This window comes from Pholcus phalangioides, unplaced genomic scaffold (genome assembly GCF_987345545.1).
Source record: "Pholcus phalangioides strain wild (caught in Gottingen) unplaced genomic scaffold, Ppha-v1.0 ptg000024l_1, whole genome shotgun sequence".
Classification (NCBI taxonomy): Eukaryota; Metazoa; Arthropoda; class Arachnida; order Araneae; family Pholcidae; genus Pholcus; species Pholcus phalangioides.
The window spans coordinates 6,767,501-6,774,711 of record NW_028301616.1 but is presented as its reverse complement, the minus strand read 5'-3'; positions in this window follow the sequence as shown (position 1 = coordinate 6,774,711).

The following is a 7,211-nucleotide window of genomic DNA, read 5'->3' as shown; positions in this document are numbered from 1 at the left end:
GTAGTGAACCTGACGTGAAGTTTGTTTCTGTGTAATGTTTGTCCATGTGTAATACCGCTACTCGCAATTCTAACTGTGAGTGAACTGTAATAATTGAACAATTGTATCGTTGTGTGTAAACCCTTCGCTCTCCGAGGCAAGACTTTTCTTTTTAGAGGAGAGATCAACCAATATTTGCGTCTCGAAGTCGGGGACGACAGAAAACCAACTTCAGCCGACCACAACTATTGTGATGGTGGGTTTCGATCCCGGGTCCTCGCGAGTTTGCAAAGGCCAATAAGCATTCACTACTTGAAAACTTATGTTGGAACAGATGTTAGCTCTTGCCGACTTATCTACTAAACAACTTAATCACTCTATTCCTAATTTACCTGACGCGTGAAATAAGCTAACATCCGTGAAAAGGGTCTTTTTTTCTGTAAATATAGCCTCTAAAACAATACGGCACAGTCTACTTTCTATATACAAATAAACTGGCACTACTGAGAAGTGTGTAGCGCCCATTCTGATAGAGGTATTTTGATGAAATTTTGTATGGACCTGGTTGGCGGTTGCTCGCAAAGATTTTCAATTGTTCTTTTCGTTTACAACGTGACCACTTCGAATTTGGTGGAGAACTTCTGCGTGCCTAAAGAGGTTGAATATGAACAATGGACATGCGTGTTGTATCCTATGAACCATTATAGTATTACGTATGAGTTTTTCAGCCATTTTTGTCACCCTCCCCCCCGTCAGCAAAATTTCGTCAGCAGCTTAGAATATTTCATATCTTCAAAAAGGGGTGGTTGATGACGTAAGCAACCTTCAAACCCCCCCCCCTCCCCTTGTCATCAAAAGTCAGCAAATCTGAAACCCCCTCCCCCTTTGATGCTGACGTAATACTTGAATAACCCCCTACTAAGGAAGCCACGTTTTCTCAGGGCGTACCGATCTTAGCTCTTTAATTAGCTCTTTAAGCGGAATGGAAGAGATATCTCGCCCTATTAAAAGCATCTTAGTTTAGCATTGCCAAGCCCAGATAGTTTTATAAGTCAAGAAGTTGATTTCTCAATCAATTCTATACTCCCATTTGCTTGCACCTATACTGAAAATCGAAAGAAACCCCACTTATACAATACAATACAAATACAACGCCACAACAGGCAAATTGCCCAACGAGGTGGCTGACTTAAGAACATTATGGATCCCCGAGCCATTTTTTTTGGAGGCCCAATGGCTTCAATGGCTTCAATGTATTTCCCCAAATGCCACACGTTTAGTGGGGAGCCCACCTAGCAGTAGCCCTGGGCACTATTCCGAGGAGCCTTCTCGAAAACACAGATGACTCTGCCGTTGTAAGATCGCAATCTTCTATTCAAGGATGTCAAACTCAAAGGCCTTCAACAAGTACAACAAGTGATGCACCCCCTGCTCTGGATAATATGAACCGTAATTTATTGCCTCAGCGTTCCGTTGGTCATCGGTACAATTTGCGATCTAACCGGCCTGCACAAATTAACACTTTCACTTTTGGAACATATTAATCAAGCGTTGTGTATGTAAATACATAAATAATATGGGACTTGAAAATCGTATTTGTTTTTTAACTTCTATAACGATTATTTAGAAATTAATTCATCGAATTTTATAATCGTATTCAGTAATAAATTCTGTTATTGCTGAAATTCCGTTGTGGATACAAATATGATGTTGATTTTTCAGTGAGAAGGGCCCCTCATTGGACGGTGAACGCTTATTTGTTTCCAATTTTTTTTTTCAAATTCACTATCTCTCCTTCACAAATTAAATTTGAGCTAGACACTGAAGTGCACTGCAAGTTTGATCAAGTCCCATCTTATTTTGAAAAAAATATATATATATATATATTTCACATATGTACGTACATATCTCTATATTTCTGAAGAAGCAGAAGAAGAACCATTCAACAAAAAAGACTGTCAAATTATGTTTATATTGAAAAGTACAGTCAAACCTCGTTAATGAGTCACACTTGGGAGAGCAAAAATATGACTTAGTAAGCGGAGTGACTCGTTAAACGGAATAGGCCATAGCTGTGCCAATTTCTACCTGAGGATAATTGGGGCTTCCAAAAAGTGACCCGGTAAGCGGAGTGACGTGTTAACCGGGTGACGCACTAACGAGGTTTGACTGTATATGTTTAATGGAATGCATTTACATTGCTCATTCCTATGCGTAATCAATTTCGCACTATTATATTTGATAGTGATAGTGATAGGAACCGAGAGACATCCAGGCTCTGTCACACTCAGTGATATAAGCACATTGTCCCTGGGGACTCGGGTGCCTCCGGGGAAACCTAACCATTTATTGATCTTAAAGAAGATATATTACATACATGGGCAGGTGCCATTACGCACCTCGCCAGTAAACAAGTATAAAATTTGTGATCGAAAAATGGTGATTCATACAAATAAATCACAATTATAAATCACAAAATCATCGTAATAATCGCCATAATCGGGAATAGTTCTTGATAAAATTTGATCTGCTTCTCTTCAGGGATTTTCATTGGATCAGTAACTATCACATCAATGAAAGCTGTCAATCTGCTGCTGGGTTGATCTAATCGCTGCACCGTGTAGTTTGATTTGGTCCAAAGAATAGTGACAAATACTAGTGACAAAGTAATGCATAGCGAGGGGGAACAACAGAACCCAAGTCCTTGCAGTGAACAAAGTAAAACTTGGTTCCCTAGTCATGATGATGGATATTCTATCGTAGAAGAATGGCGCCGCAAACAAGTAACATTTAACGACAAAGTAGTGTACAACGACAAATCATTCACTAGGTTGAATGATACTCTCACCAGTAGTAGAAGGTCATTATCCACCAAACCCCGAAGTGAGAGTCACCATACTAATAGGACTATGGCAAAAACAAAGCCACCAAAGAATCATCGATACCGTTATTATAATTTTTGTGGGTCTACCAATGTAATGCCAGATCGTAGGTCGGTACAGACTGGATTCAGCCGCATTCAGAGAGAGGCACACTGGCGGTGTCAAGAAAACCAGTGGCGTCATTTTAACCCACATGTTTCCACTGAATATGGGCAGACGAGATGCAAGGCAAGGCGGTGTATCAACTGTTGGATGATGAACATGGCACATCAGACGGCAATGGACATCAATCATAATGTAAATACATACAAATATGGGACTTTAAAATCGTACTTGTTTTTTAGAGTTAATAAACAGAGTTAATTACAATTAGATTAAATTATAATAGATTTTTCTTCGTACCCACTGTGATTAGCTGGCCGAAATTGATGTCCTTCGAATCAGGGATTGAAGATCTACATCGATATTACATAATCTTAAATAAACAACATGACAGATATTTAATATTCCATTTCTTTCACGAGCTTGAAGAATTCACATGCGATATCCTTGGCATCAGCTTGTCCTTTTTATTATTATATTTCAGGAAAAATTGTTAAAACCTTGAAAACAAAGTAGAATTATAATGGAATTATGAAAAAAAACTTATTATGAAATTGAGAAAAAATGAAATTAAGAAAAAAATGAAATTAAGACAAAAAAAGAAATTAAGAGAAAAAATTAAATTAAGAGAAAAAATTAAATTATGAAAAAAAAATGAAAGTGAAGAAAGGAAAAACAAATTTGTCAAAATGTTAAAAATGTACATGAGTAAGAAAAAAAGTATTAATGTTGTACACACTTATGCATGCAAATAGTCATGTAAATATTCACATATAGCATATATGCAATTTTGTTTTAAGAATACAACATACTGCGTATTAGTGTAATATAATTTAATGTTGGTATCTATAAACCCTCAGAGTTATTAGGGGTTAATATACATGTTGAGCATTTAAACCAGTTTAATTTGTAAATGATTATAAATAATCAAACTGTGGTAAGATTTTTTCTTTCCCTGCCAATGGTTATGCTATTATTTATATATACTATGTTTCTATATCCCTTCAACGTTCATAATTCGTAAGTGAAACGTGCTCGTACTCTCAGTACACCGCTCACAAATTTAAATTAACTCTACTTAGAGGAGACAGTTATCAACTGTTTCAAACTCGTCCTTCGAACAATGCAAATTCCTTTTCAGCAGACAAAGACATCGATCACTCAGACTCGTCGATGCGATGGTTCACTCAGTCATGTGGCAGTGATGTCTTCAAGCAAAGAAATTTGCTAACTTCACTAATGTGTTCAAAACTTCATATTGAACTGCCGTTTCCAGACACCACACACTGAAATTTTTTCCGTGCAATTTATCTTGGATACGCCAACGGAACGGGATGCTTCACCGGTGTAGCACTTCGGTTGTCCTCTGTAATCTGCGTAACGAACACAGATTCGGGACTGACTGCACGTTTGAAAACGAACGAACGGTCAAAATAATTCGTTTTCGCTTCGACAGTACTCCAGCGTCGTCCTCTATACATGTGAAAAAAAAAAAAACATTCGACACTCTCTCTATGATATAAATTCGCTGCAATGTGCAACACCCACGCTGCACATCATGGGGACTGATTCGTGACAGTGTGTCTAGAGCGGACTGAGCCACGACACGACAAGCCATTGTACAAGTGAATTTTGAAAATTCAGACTTTTGAACTAATAACTCTCGAGGCAATGAACAAATACCTTGAAATTCGGACTAATGAATGTGTTGTAACTTATTTAGTAGCACTCCGCTGCATTTTCAGTGACACGCTCCACAAACATTTAATATGACATTTCATTTCAGTGATAAATGCACAACAGTTTGTTGCTATGTTTTTCATGCTCATATTATTGACATATTTTTATGTGACGTTATCCGAAAAAAAGTATTCGTATTTTCGCTATTACGAGGATACAGAAGCATTCCTACATTGCTTTTTTGTTTTTCTAGTGATGTGCATTTGTACATACCAGATTTTCATTCATGTTTTGAAGAGCAAACATAATTTTATTGCTAGTATTGCAATTCCCTGACTTATATTTCTTTTTTCTTTCTTTTTTTTCTCGTTTTTTTTCTTTTTCCGCAAGATGGACGTGCACTGCTATGACGTCGATAGCCATCGCTATCAGATGAAGCGGAAGAGTTCCAATTTCCTGTCCAATATAATATAACAATAATAAGAGAAAAGAGAAAGGGGCCTTTAGCCATTTAAATGTACAAAACATGCTCTTTTGCCTCCTTAATTTTATGGCCACTTACTTAAAGGGCCTCTTCAAAGATTGCGTAATAGCCGCTCCGTATTCTTCTTTTCTCTCTCTCCCCTATAATATTGAAACCTATCTCTTGACCATTGTATTGCTACCTGCAGGCAGTTGACTTTATGACTTTATTTCATCTATTTACGCATCCCTTCCATCGGAATATATATTCTAGAAACCTTAGGAATATGTGCCTTTTCTGACTTTTTTGCTTCCTCTCTTCTTTCTTTTCCTTCTCTTTTATTTGTACAAACCCCCCCACAGAAAAAAAGTCTTCCTCCCATATACTTCCAAAGATCGTAGGGGATGAACCTGACCAATGATATTAATATTAATACTAATTTGTACCTACGCAATCCTCATCACCCAATAGAAGGATCTTTCTTTGAAACCGGACTATCAATTGGAAAAAGGGAGTTGGTGGCCCTCAAAACTTTACTTTGGAAGTTTTCAACAAAAAAAAAGTAGTATATTGTTTCTTCCTATACTACTTTAAATTTTTTATTGATGATTATTTAAATAATTTGATATTTGTGTGTAATATGTTCGAATTAAATATTATTTAAAATTAACAGTAACACGATTCTTTCTTTCGTGAGTCATCATTTCTTTTCTAAATGTGTATTGGACCACTAGGAACCTAGGTTAAATCTACATCATTGCATACATATATATTCTTCCAGTGGTCCGATATAACGATATGTGGTGGAGTAATTCAAATGTGAATGCCCAGCACTGTGAAAGGAGGCTCTGCTTGATTGTTCCCGTTGCAGTGGAGGCTCTGTGCGTTTTCATCTATGTGTCTGTGTATTGCACATTCTGTAAAATGAAAGGGAAGCAAAACTGCTCAGCACTGTGGACGGAGGCTACTACTAAACCAGGCATGCACCTCGTCCATATTCCTCTGCGGAACTTCTAACGAATTGATACATATTGGAATGTGCGTGTGTATGTATATTGTGAACCTTCCGTGAAGTTTGTTTCTGCGTAATGCTTGTTATGTTTAGAGTTGCTATCTGAAATCAATTTTTTAAATTATGAGTTTTTTCTGAACTCATAGTGAGTGAAGTGTAATGAATGAATAATTCTAACGTTGTGTGTGTAGGCCTGTTGCTCTGTGCGACGAGACATTTTAACGGGGAGATCGGATCGCATTCGCGGCTCGAAGGTGGGAGTTGGGAACCGCAGAAAACCAACTTCAGCCGACCACCACTGCGGTGACGATGGAGTTTGAACTCAAATCTTCGCGATGTGGACGAAGGCTTTGTTTCCTCGTTCACCGTCACAGTGGAGACGTTGTATATATTGTGGTGAGCATTCGAATTTTCCACCTCAACATGCCAACTTCATCTCTTCTTACTTGCGCTACAAGTCTTCTCCTCACATCTTTTGAAATCTCAAGCTGCGGTCTCCAGCACTTATGTGCCACTGCGCACACGTGCAATTTTTCTCCCTGGTCACTGTGTTCAGCTATCCATTTTTAGTCAAATGGCTTGTAAGTTACATCGACTTGATAGCTGCCTTCGCAGGCAGAACGACGCGAGTGATGCCATACATGCGAGCACGGGGCGCCAATACTATTAATCTTTGCTAATTTTTCCGACACAACCCCGCCCAGGCCAGGCCCGTCATTTGAGGGGGAGGGGGGCCTCGGGCTTTTGAAAACACACTAAAAATGGTATATATATGTTTGTGTAAAATGTTTGCAGCTCTTTAGTGTGTTTCTGATATTTTTGATCACCTTTAATAAATAATTTTTTTGACGGTGATTGCTTGATCTCAATGGTTGGTTCTAAGTAGGGCTCGGATTTTCATGCCCTAAAGATAAAATGTCGTTGCTGAAAGGTTAAAAAACAAGAATTTACCGATAAGCAACGACGTTTCATCTTCAGGGGCATAAAAATTCGACGCCTTAGTTATAAGCAACCATACCTGCCATTGACTGGTACAAATCCCATTCACAGTCGTCGTTCGTTATAACAACCCCATCGTTCCACAGAAAGCCAA